The 13,665-nt window shown below is 39.6% G+C and overlaps 1 protein-coding gene across 2 annotated transcripts in view; it reads right to left on the bottom strand.

Moving 5' to 3' along the window:
* CDH2 (cadherin 2) overlaps positions 1 to 13,665 on the bottom strand; it is a 114,423-nt gene that overhangs the window by 80,721 nt on the left and 20,037 nt on the right. The window lies entirely within an intron of this gene.

Genomic DNA, 13,665 nt, shown 5'->3' on the forward strand with positions numbered 1-13,665 from the left:
ACAGCGATAATGACAGCCTGCACTACCCAGGGCTTGTCACTGACAGAGTGCTTTGCAAACAAAAAAAGCATCACCACAAAGGTCCTTCCTAGCAAAATTCTGTCTGGAAAAACATGAAAGAACTTTAAACCCCTGACATGTTCCTCTCAACTTTCTTTCTTGACCATATCCCTGTTTAGACTTCAGATGGCAAGTAAGGGTGCCAACTTGAGCCTCTTTGCTCTCGGGAAGTGTAAAAGTTGACAGGAGACCAACTTTACTTTAATGCAGTGGAACATTAATTGCCTCATATCAATTCTATAGGAGACCTCTGAACCATACTTGCTAGTGGTTCACAGGTCTAGCAATGAGAAATGAAGAGCATTGCCTTCTCTTAGGGAACAGAACATCAAGGAAGGCTCAACAGAATTAGCAATGTTCAGCTGGTATAAGAAACAACATTCTAAGACCATCCACCTCCATCGTCCCAGGCAACATATCTGAGCAGCAACGTTGATCCATAAAAGACAAAAAAAAAAAAAACCCCAACACCAACAAAAAACTTCTGTTTTCAAAGTTCAATCCCACTGCCAGAACTGTTACAATTTCTAGTTTTAGTACATAAAAAGTAACAACTTCAGGGTGCTGTACCCTCAGTGTAGTGTTCTCCTCTCCTTAAATATTTACTTTAGGCATATTGAAGAGCTACGTTCATTTACTAGTCCAGGGATAATGACAGGTTGCATGTCAAGTCCAACTCCTTAAGGACCTAAGATTCTTGTATTACTGTCTGGTAACGTTAAATTACTACATAAACATTTTACATAGACAAACAAATGGGAAGCATGAGACTTCTACTCACATTGTTCTGATTTTTTTAAATTAAGTCTTTTTAATTTCTTTTGACAGTATTTTTTGTGCCACCTTTGCATGTTTGATCATTCTAATCTTACGGAATCTGGCAGTGGAAAAACAAGTAAGTTCATCCAGCATGGTGGGATTTGACCCCAATTCTTCCTCTTTTAGCTGTAAAGGATGTCCACAGAAACACGCTCAGCTACTCACTGCTTTTGGAAGTATTCAGCATTTAAAACTGCACTGCTTGTTTCCCTTAATGTCTTTCTCAATTTTTGTTTCAGTTTTGACTGAAAATTCCACTTTTACATCTTTAATTTCACTTAATGCATGAAACAGTAATTGACTACCAACTAATTATAGATCTAGCAGAAAGTACAGTCAGAATCCATATGATGAAGTTTATGGAACACCTTGTCCCCTGCAGATAATTTAAATCACACCCATTACAGGCTCCTGGAGGCATGCAGTTCTTTCATTTTCCTATCTCTCCTTTGTGGCCACAGACAAAGTCATCGGACCAAAATAAACCCCAGACACTTTCTGCTATTACCATCCTGGGAGCTGCCTGGAGATGACCAAAGGCGCCTCCAGCATCTGACCTCCCCACAGCTGTGGCAGGACAGCATCTGGGAATGTAGCACACATTCTGCATGCCCAGGTCCCATCACATCTGACATGGAGGTGACAGCTAGAGATAAGGGCCATCAGAGCACTGCCACACCTCTTAAGTCATTTGCCCGAAATAGCCTTGGTATCTGTGGCATTCAAAGAGAAGTTTGATGCATGAGCATGTTCTGGTCTCCCTCTGAATTCACTCATTAGATTTTTTTTTTTAAATCTCAGAAAATAAAGACAAAATGTAAGAATTGTATCAAAGAACAGACAGTACCTGGTAGCAACAAAAATCTTCATTCTCCAAAACCTAATATTACATTAATAAAGGCTAAAAAATAGAAGGGAAGAAAAGAAGAGGGGAATAAAAAAAGATTAAACAACCATCCTCAGCCTTCCCCACAACAAAAATACTGCCAGTAAATGATTAGCAGTCACCAAAATCTGTCTTCAATGAGTATTTCAACTCCAAGTAAACCACTCCAAGCCTCTGCTGAGGTGAGGAGGATTTCCCCATTTTTCTTACTTCTTTATCTTTATAAAAGCCTATTTCGCCCAAATATATAAGGAGACTTTACTGTGAGAGTTCTTTACATTGTCTCTTCTAGGTGAAACAGACAGTTGCTCTTTGAAAAGACTTATTTTTCTTTAAAAGTTGTTCTATTTCAGAAGGTCACTGGAAGCTTACCCTATAGCTAGATTCTTCTTAAATATAGAGCTTATCCTTGATACTTGCTTTTTATTCTTTCTTAGAATGCACTTTTAAAAAACCACACATCAAGTCTCCCTAGACTTTGAAGATTGCTACAGTGGCTTCATTCCTAGTGCAAGGGTGGAGCACAGCTCTGATCTCCTTGGATAGAGACTAGCTTTGCTTGGTACAACTGCTGGTACACTGTGCCTCAGCAAAGCCACTGTCCTCTGCCCCACGGCACACAAATGCCTCCATGCCCGTGGGTGGAAAGCCAGACCTCACTAGTACATGTGGCTCTGTTCAGAGCTGTCTGACCCCAAAGCTTTCCTTCCCAAATTCACAACACAAAGGTTTCTAGATCAGCCCTTCAGACTCACAGGATACAAGCTACCTTGACCAATGATGCAAAGCCAAGTGGTATGACAAACAGTGATAATTTACAAGATTTAAGGAGAAAGTATTTCAGTAAAGGCAACCTGGTGAACTCCAACTAGCCGTACACTGACTTTAGCTAAATACTTTTAATCCACATGCAACTCTTCTCCTGTATGCAATGATGATATCATATCCTTTTAGGAGAAAAGGATTATCATGGGAGACAAAAAACTGGACTAGGTGTCAATAACTGGAATTGCTTACCAAGCTTTCCAACAGCATGAAACAAAGACAAAGGCTGCCAAACATATTACATAAAACCAGGGGGCATTTTTGTGTTATTTTTTTAAAAAAATCAAACGCTTTAGTAGACGGCAGAGTTATTGCATTATTGAAAAGTTCATTCCAATCTCAACATTTTTACTGGGAAGTTTTCATGCTTAATTGCTCTGAACTATGAACACTGCTCTGCATTCTTTAAACCATTCTTGGCATCCTGCTCTCCAAGGCTGTGCTTACTGTCTAAGTCAATGTTATACTGCTTTAAAAGCGTTTCCAAATACCCAAAACGACAACTTTTGAAATTTAGGGATGAGAGGTTTTAAGTGTATGGACAGAGAGATGGAGGAAGCACTCAGTAAATGCTCCAATAGAGCAGGGTGGCTGAGCAAAGGGACAGACCCTTTTGGCCAGTGCAATCTTTCATCCAAACTCTCCTACTGGCAAGTACCCTACTTCGAATCACCTATAAACCTTTGGCATTTCTGGTGACACGCAACAGGATGTGGGCTCCTGCTCCCTACAGAGTCAATGACTAGAACGTTAAAGGATTCCCCTAAAAAAAGTGTAATGTTCTGGGCAGTTCCTACACTAGAATCAGCTCACAAGATGCTGTCCAGCATTGCATGCCACAATTCATCCCTGGTATTAACCACCAGTTTCTAGAAAGGAAAATTCACTATAAGCTTTGAACTGAACTTTCTTTACTGACAGTAAATGATGAAATTTGACTGTTTTCTGCCACTTCAAGAACTTAAAGGAGAAAGAACCAAAACAATTAACCTAATGAGAGCTGAGCCTATATAATTTAATTAATATTGAGGTACGCAATTATCATTTAAGAAAAACAGATGTCCCTTGTTTTCACATCTACTGCAGTCTGACAACAGTACAAAAAGGTTACAGAAAAAAACATCTAATTACCAATCTTAATGGTAAGGATGCAGGAACTACAGATTCCGTGTTTCATCATGTCATGTATTTCCCAACTTGTGACTTGGAATAAAAGAAAAACCCATGGTGAACTCAATCAAATAATTTTTTATCTTCTTGTGTTCTGCTCCTTTCTCACACTGAATACTTGTAATAAAACTGAGATGCACATTAACTATCATGGGCTATTTACTGATCTCTGCTTAACAGGTGCACTGTTGCAAGTGTATTAAAATTGCTTCTTTTAGAATGTTATATTCATATTCAGTACCTTGCATAGCATTTCAGAAAAGCTGAACATTTCCAAGTTCTTAATACTCCTTAAAATTACTTTATTTTTTCAGTATTACAGTCTACTTCCAAAGTTCTGCAACAAATATTCACCCATGCAAGGCAAGCAGTCATTGAATTCAGATGAGGAATTCATTCTGTACTGCATCTGTCTAAATACTGCAGATTTGTTTTCACAATGTTCTCACATAAGGGAACAAAATAGTTCAGATTTACAAAAAAAATTAAAAAAGAAATGTCTTCATTAGATTTTTTTACTCAACAATGAAAGTCTCCCCCCACTCTCCCTCTTAAAGTCTGCTTAGAAAAATTAAAATTATTGGCAAAGCCACAGTGTATTGAATTGAAAAGCCCCCCCTCTGGTCACAGCTGTCAGTTTTTACTTTTAGAATCAGGATCTGCCCATGGGCACTTGTAGCTCATAGGCTCATTACAAGTCAAGGGCAAATAGAAAAATAATCCATGTAAACCAGTAAGAAACACTAATGTAACTTTGGATGTTTAGATTACACAACTGCACATCAGTATTCTAATTAAAAAGAAAAGGTACTAACAAACATCCAACTTTATGGGAAAATACGTAAGTCATAAGAAAAACCAACAAGAGTTCTGACTACTGGGTCAGATTATAATAAAAACAGGTAACAAAAAAATCTTTATCTGAAGAAACACACTGGTGCCATCCAATACATTCTCTTCATCACCCACAACAATCTTGAGATGCACCTTTATTCCTATTCGTCCCTGAAGAGAAAACTCGCATCCTTGTCATTCCCTGTAACATTCACATAAAATACATAAAAAATACTTTGCAAATCTTTTCTAGAATTCAAGATCCATAGCAGATCTACAAAATTTCCCTTTTCCAGCTGAGATATTCCAAAATAAAAAACAATCAAAAGCCCAAACCCCTAAACACTAGAAACTTACTAAGTCTGTGGTTGATTTTAGACTAGCCAGATTTGCCTTGAATTTTGAGTAGTCTCAGAAACTCCAGACCTAGTTTTCCTCTTATACCACATACTTATGTAAATCCACTGGTTTTGATGAATTACTTTTAAGCTGACCACTAATTTAAGAGGAGAGACAGAATGTGCTATATAAAGAACTTCATAGTAGATAGTTTACAAGGCTTCTGGTTTCTTTTCTTTTTCTCCCTTAATGGGAAGCTTTAGAAACATTGTCCAAAACAAGTCACAGCCTACTGCTTTTATGGAAACATTCCTGTTGTTTTCAACCCAAACTTAATCAAACTGATTACAAGTCAAGGAGAATGTGTCTCTATTTTTAACCCCAACTGCCACAGTACATACACCTGGAACAAGACTTCAGCATTAGCATAAGGGCAGCAAGCCTGGCTACCACAGGAATTTACTGCAGGAAGCACTGTAGACCATTTCTGAAGGCAGCTTCAAAGGTCTGTGTCACCAAGAGCCCTGGAGCTCTTTTGCCTTCCCACCACAAAATACTTCCAACCCCAGATCTTGACTTTGCTAAGGACAGTGATGAGCATGGCCTGACAGAAGGCCACGCACATCCTTGTGCTGCTCTAGTCCTTCTGCTGCTGCCCTGGCGCCTGCACATCTTTATTGATCACTGACAGGAGGCTCTGACCCTCAGAGACAGGCAGCCTGCGTCATCAGCCCTGCAGCAGGACAGCAGCCTCCAGCAGAGAGCCAGCACGCATACACCGAGGCAGCAGCATCCTCTGTTACAGCAGCAGGCTCCAGCAGAGCTATCCCTCAAATCTCTACACATGGAAGAGTTTGAGGAACCAAGAATGCCACTGAGGTCCCTGAAGTAGCCCTGGTAGACGGTCATGTTTTACATCACCCCAGGTGACTAAAGAAATTTCAACAGGGAGCATAAGCAAAAATGACTTACTACTATGGCAGCCAGCTTTGCTTGCTTCATTTTGTCTTTGCAATAAGCCTGCAACTCTTCTTGTCTGAAGAGACTGCCACTTTCTTAGGGGTTTACTGCTGGATTGTTAGCGTGGAGGGAGAGAGACTGGACAGACTGGAGATTAAAATGTTGCACATGGTTCTCATATTTCACAGAAGGGCTTGAGCTAATGGTGAAAACATCCATGATTTATACATTCATTTAAAAAAGTAATCACAGTGAAAAGGTCATCTGATTTGCATAGTTGATGCTCAAATCAACCACCCTAGTTCTGCAGATCTAAAAGGACAGCAAAGCAGTATGGCTAGCCAGTGAGAGATTAAGATCTCAGTAAAAAATGAGCAGTATTTACAAACACAGTTAGGATGCATTTCTGGTATGACTATTAAAATAATTTAGGCACAAGATCCTGCTAAAAGACGTGGTCTTGAAGCCCATGGTCCCATATCCCTCTTCTCCCAGCAGCCACTACAGTGCAGCAATGGAACAAATTGATTCATCCTGCTGATCCACAGGAATATCACTTCTCTTCCACTTCAGTGTAAGCCTGCCATGCAATCAGACCAATGCACTGATTCATACTGAGGCTGCAAGACCACTGTAGCTAGGGCAAAACATGCACTTGGACCTCTGGGAAGGGCTAGGAAGAGATGTGGGACTGCCCCCTCCCATGGTAATTTAGATCACTGTTCAAATACACGATTTAGACCTTAGACTTGGGAAGTAACATCTGCCTTTGCCATCAAGGAAGATGCACACTGGGTTGTCTTCTCTGCGGTGTGACTCACATCAGAGAAGTTGTACCATCCAATCCCTCATGAAAACACCTCTTTCAGCTCACCTCTCTTTCCTGTCCTCGGTCCTAGCACCTTTTACAGAACCAAAAACAGAGACTAAGCTTTAATTCAGCCACCTCGTCCACAGCAATGCAAATGCCTCTGCACGAAATCTCCCAATGCATTTGGGTCTGGAGAGTGAGGCACAAGTAGGACTGTTATCAGCAAACCTTATTTTAATGTGCATCTGTTTTATGTTTGTCTCTCCCAAGCAAGATACGCTTCTCTATTTAGGAACTGCCAATGCTGCTCTGCAATTCTTACACCCTCTAAATAAGGGGAACTGTTGCTCTTGAAATGAGGGAACTTGGGGCAATCAGTCTTCCAAAACAGCCTTCTAATCTTCCCAGCCATTTTCAATATCCCCCATGACAGCACTCTTTAAGTCTTTCAATCATGGAGATTTAACTTTTTTTTTAAGAGCCACAGATAGTGCCTGAAACCTGCAATATCCACCTTGGAGGGCTCTGAACACCTGATGGTTCACGTCATAGAGCCACTAAAAATTCTGCAGACTGTAGCAAAAACTTTTTGCAAGATTAATTTTAATATTCACTATAGTGAGGAAAACATATTTTAAATGTTTAGTAGGAGCATCAGTTAAAAAGATGAGAAATACCATGTTCATCCACATGCATTCAGAAAGGAAGCAAACTGTGCATAAATAAGAATTAGTCCCACAATCACATTATCAGAATAAATTGTGAATGTTCTGAAACAACCTAAAATCACTTGTCTGTCCCATATTCAATCTCACAGACCCCACTGTCCCCCTGGCATCTCCAGGTCTTTCTAAAGACTTTTCTAATACTACAATTTTGTTAATAATACAATTATTATATAATAAAATATTTTAAAAAATACTTTTTGATGTTGGCAAAATCAGCAAATTTAACATGATGTATGAGATGCAAAATGAGCAATGTTGTAGACACAGTTTGCATTTATGGCATAAAGGTGACCTTCTCTCTTAGTTCATGGCATGGTATGCTCAGAATTTAATTTATCCTGCGCATGCAGATCTGTGCATGGCTTGCAGAAATTTTAAAATGTAAGACAGTAAGATTCTTACTAAAACAATAATACAAAGACTTTAGTACCAAATAAAAACAAAGACCTATAAACAAAAAAAACTCACATTTTGACCTGCAGTGACATTTTGACACTACCCATAATCTGGAAAATTATCTGCATCATAAACACTGGTGTTACAGCTTACCAAACTATTTATCTATCTCCATCCCTTCTACAAGGGTATAAATGCTTTACAAGAAATTATTGCTACTGAAAAATACATATAAAGCCCTTACCAGCTTACATATAAAGCTCTGCTAGGCTCACATTCACAATTTTTTAATTGTTTACAACAGAAGTCACACTATTATCTTTGAGCAGACAGCAAGTAGTCTTTAAAAGCAGCCTTATCCAAGACCTTATTTGGTTACCCTACAAAAATTTAGGTACCTTTTAAAAGTTGATAGTCACTCACAGGAACAAATGTTTGGAGCAAGCTTCTTCAGCTTTTTATCTATGTCTGCATGATAGACAGGGCTTAAAAAATTAAGCATCTTTGTATGCTATCGTTAGGTTTTGTGAGGAACACACAACTCAATACTGTTAGGACTCAGTAACTTTTATTTTTGTTTTGAATCAGCTGCAATATAAAACCCACATACCCTGAGACAGTGGCCACTTTAAGCCAGCCTTCACCACTGCACCATGACCTGCCCAGCAGACTGGAACAGCCATGTTCTGCTGGGATACCCCTTGCAAAATTGCTTCCTAAAGCCAGGTGCACCTGTGCTTTTGTAGGCTTTGCTTCCTTTAAACAGCAAACTCACTGAAGGCTAACAAAAATCTTCCATTTTAGCCACACTATGCTGGCTTTCTGGCATGCATTTCTAAATTACAGAGACTTTATTTCAAAAACTGGAAGGGGGAAATAACTTCCAGATCATTTGCAGCTGTAACAACTGATATAATCACTTTCTCTGAGGAAAAAAGATCCATTTTTATAAATAATGACACATATCATTCTTAAATAATTAATTGGCACACAGGCATAATGACAAGATTTTAATTAAATGAGACTTGGCATGGTCAGAAGTGCAGGTAGTGACACACAGGGCAAGGATGAGAGGGATTTCTTTTGCTGTTAACTTGTGTTTGAAGTTTCAGTGCGATACAGACTTCATTCCAGCTCTGGCAAACACACTGAATCAATTACACATAGGCAAAAACACCTGCAGTACCTAAAATGCTAGATGTGCTATTTGCTCCAAGATCTTAAAACTACTGCCCCAATAGATCTCAGCTTTGCATAAATGCACTTCAAGAGGTTCAAATTCCACTCTGTTTTAGTGCTTCTCTCTTCCAGGCAGGAAAACACTGTGATGTTGACCTTCTCCAGCTACCCTCATACACATGAGCACTCCCTGCCCACATGTGCTGACCCGATTTCCACTAATTTCAGCAGTATTTCTGCGCTTGTATAATAAGTACCTTTTCAACAGAGACTCCTTTGGAAGAAACCAAATCAACCAAAGCTACTTTTGCATAACCCACCAAGAAGTTGTAAGTTACTGGCTACTGGATGCAGATGACAGACTGACAGATCTGACCCTGTGACCCCTGAGGGTCCTACACTCCCCCATAAACCACCCTCCAATAACCAAGTGGACCAATTTTTTATAAAAGCACATACAGGCATTAAGAGCACTGTAAAGGAAAAACCTGGGTTATTTGAACAGAAAAGCACATACTGAATTGGAAAGACTTTACCTGACATATTATTTCCATGGTACAAATTGCCTACTTACTGCTTTACAGAGAACACTTAACACAATGGGGTTTTTTGTTTTGCTTTTGTTTGAGCTTTTCCTCCTTGAAAAATTCAGACAATAATCAGCACTGAAAGCTAAAATCTATGCAAACATTAATTGGATTTAATGAACGCACGGTGGTAAGAATTTGATTTAGGGAAGTATATTCCAAGAAACTTTTAGCATAAAAGATGATGCTAAACAAACACTGTAACAGCTGATGGAAAGAGTACTGGTGATTGATAAAACCATATACTTGACCCACTGATATAGTTAACACCTCAGTCAGTAAACAATATCCTTACAGAGGGTATTTAGCAAGGTATCAATGTATCAATGAGTGAGAGATGTTTTATAGGTTAGAAAATACAGATATTAAAAAGACCCTGAAATATGTGTTCTTTGTTTCCCTTTCTCAACAAGAGTTCTTGTACACCAGTTTTTTTGTATGGCTAGGAAGAAATTCTTTACTGTAAGGGTGGTGAGGCACTGGAACAGGTTGCCCAGAGAAGCTGTGGATGCCCCATTCCTGGAAGTGTTCAAGGCCAGTTTGGATGGTGCTCTGAGCTACACGGTCCAGTGGAAGGTGCCCCTGTTCATGGCAGGGGGGTTGGAACTAGATGGTTTTTAAATTCCTTCCAATCCAAACCATTGTGTAGTTCTCCTTTGCAGAAACCCATTTGTATCAAGCATTCATTGCAAGTTTAGGAACATGTACTACGTACCATCGAAATTTTCACAACATAAACACCACTAATAGTTTATGCATCCAGTTTCTGGCACAAGACTTGAAAATGGAATGGCTACACCATATAGCAATAATTTTAATAATGAACTTAAATATGATCCAAATCCAGGAAAACTCAACAGAGTAACTTCCCCTGACTCATCTATGTATCAAATCTTACATGCACAACTAGTTGACAAAAACAGAAGAAATAAAGACAGGAAAAAAACTCACGCAGACTTAGTATTACGTTATAATGTTTAAAAACCAATCACTTGTGGGGGAAAAAAATATTCTTTTTTCTCTTTTCGTGTGCTTAAATTAAAATAATGACCTATCATAACCAGTGAGCAACCACTAATAATAGAAGCTCCATGCTGAAAACAGCTAAGAGCTTACCCTTTACCCACACATAGTTTTGACACAGGTATACTAAATGCAGACACCAAAGTCTACTTACATAGATGTTTTGCTTCTATTTGATTGCCAGTTTACTTGTATTTGAATATCAATTTGCAAGCTAATTAGAGAACATTGCTTAGCCCATTACAGGAAAATAGTGCTCCACCATTAACTGCAGTGCTATCTCACTAATTCCTTTAAAGACTGGCTTCAAACACCATCTTCATATCCATTCAAAACAATTAGTGTACATTTATTTCACATTTTAAACTGCAGAGAATCAAATTTTTAAACACTTTAACAGACTGCAATACTATTTTGATAGCTTCTATGTTATAAATTGTGCTTTTAGAGTTTCTAACTTTCCTATGTAAGAGAATGTTAAACTGGAACTCACAGAGGGCCTTAAATAATTCCTCCTCTCTACAACCTGAGAGGCATATGCCATTAACTTCCAAAACCAAACAAAATCTACTTCTAAAAGACAGAACAGTGCACAAGAAAGAGCTGCAGGCAAGCAGACGTGATCATAATATTTGCCACTGCTCACAGGTCTGCCAAAACAGAGCAGGCAGAAAAAAAGAAGGGAAAAAAATCAAAATGGGTCAGTTTCTGAGCTCTGCAGGCAGCTTAGAGGAGGAGATGCACCTGAGCCATACTGTGCTGCTCCTCTGCCCAGAGCATCAGTGCCCACAGGCAGGCAGGAGCTGCAGCCAGCAGGGTGAGGGATGGCAGCCGTGGGTGCCCTGGTTCCCCAGGATTATCTGCGGCCAGGCTGCCAGGTTAATGGGATTGACCACTGTCATCTGCAACCCAGCTAAGAACCATCAGCACAGCTCAGTACTGTGGCTGGGTAGTGCTGGGGTGCAGCAGGCATAAAGGGCAAGGGATGGCAGGGCACTGATCCTGAGCTGCCCAGTCCTGGAATACATTAAAACAGCAGCAAGAGAGCACTGCAGAGAGAAAAGAGGGTGGGGAAAAAACCTAACAGAGAATCTAACACAGTGGAGTTTCATTCAGTTATGACCTCCTTTTATCTCATCATCACTCACACACACCTCTTTTCTCATTAATTTATCTCCTTTTCCACAGCAGATCCCAGCAAATCAACAACTAACCTGACCTAGAAGAGAATGAGCCCACGAGAAAAAGCAGGAATAGTTTTGTGACAAATCATCTTGCTGATCAAACTCACTCATCCTGCAGACACATCATTGTGATGCATTTGTAACAATTAGGAAGATTTACATTTTGGGTATAGCCTCTCCTAGCTTTACTTAAGGCTGGTGTTTTCATATGCACTTAAACTGCACATCTATACAAACAAAGGGAGAAAAAAAAAATGCTAGTGGTACCAAATCACCCATAACAAGAAGCAGCAGTGAGTTTTAACATCACTTCATAGACACTGATGGACCCTTAGTGATCAAACTCAATGTTGCCTCCAAAACAGAGGACAAGTCATGATGTGCAGCTGTAGGTACTTTGGCTAATCTCATGTCTTGGCTATAAGATACGTTTATCCTCAAAAAGCTCTTCCTTGTGCATGTTCTGATCTTGGCTGAATACTCAAATAAATAGTTTTTTTAGCATAAACTGAAAAGAAAAAAAAAAAAAAAAAAAAAAAAAAAGTGTGACACTGTGCTGCCATTTTGGTGTCAAGGTGGCATGGTGGCTTCTCCTAGAAAAGCTTCTTGGCGCTATGTGCTCATTTATTTCATATTGGTAAGCTTTACTGGGTACTCAGCATTTCCTTTAGGCTGGGTATTGGATGCCCATGACTAGCTCAAACTGCATGTCATGAGAAATACAAAAGTATTGCAAGATACTGTCCTTTTCATCTTTGGTTGCTTCTGCCTCCTCCTCCAATTACTACAAAGTTTCTCTGCTACTTCTATGGTTGTGGAGAACCTGTGCTTTCCCTTCCCTCTTTAATGACACCATGGTTCACACCTCCACCCATTATCCATCATCCTTCAGCACCTGGATTCTTCTGTTTCCATCCTTTCCCCAGCCTCAGCTCCATTCTGCACTCCAGCGTTTCACTCCATTTATCCCCCTACATTATTTTCCCTGCCCTCTGGAGGACACATCAACCAGCGAGGGCATATGGAGATGAGTAGAAAACCATCTGTGCTGCATTAAATTGGAAAGATTTAAAGGGTATCAAAGGCCAGTTGCTCATTCTACAGTCTAATTAGAAGATAATAGCAGGTCCAGTAAATTTCCTTTCCATCCAAAATCTGACCCTGTTTCTTTGCACCTTCCTTCTGCTCCTTCTTTTTTTCTGAGTTCAGCAAGGCTGGCTCTGATGCCCAGGACATGTTGTAAAAGCTTGAAAGTGACCTCTTCCAAAAGTTATTATTTCCAGAATAAAAAAATGCCCTCACATCAAGTGTCCCAAGTTCAACCAAAAGCAGTAAATCTGCATCACTGCATCCAACCAAAACCAGAGCAGGTCAAACTGTACTTGGGATTTGTTGACTGACGACCAAGTCTTCAATGCAGTAGTATTTGATTTAATGTGGTCTTTAAGTGTTTAAATACTAGAGGAGTTTATCTGCGTTTAGTATGGTAATGTGTTTTGCAATAAAGGATGTCTCCTGTAATATCAGTTCAGTAGGATGCTCTCGTAAATTTGTCTTCTGGATTGTTAGAAAAATGACAAGTCAACAGAAGATGTACTGTAGTCCTAAGTGACAATTTGAATTCCTAATTATAAATGCCATTTTCTCACATTATGTATGCTAACACAGAAGGCCTCACCTGAGTTTCTGCTCCATGTATTCCATATACTTATGTACCACACAAAGAAACAATTTTTTTTTCCACGTGGCTCTCGCATGCCACTTTCTTCTGTGACTAAATAAATCATCCATTCCTGAGGGCACCTTTGCCTATTGGGGAGGTTTTCTGCACAGCTTTGCAGCCACCATTCCTCCCAGCCTTCCC

This window comes from Sylvia atricapilla, chromosome 1 (genome assembly GCF_009819655.1).
Source record: "Sylvia atricapilla isolate bSylAtr1 chromosome 1, bSylAtr1.pri, whole genome shotgun sequence".
Lineage (NCBI taxonomy): Eukaryota > Metazoa > Chordata > Aves > Passeriformes > Sylviidae > Sylvia > Sylvia atricapilla.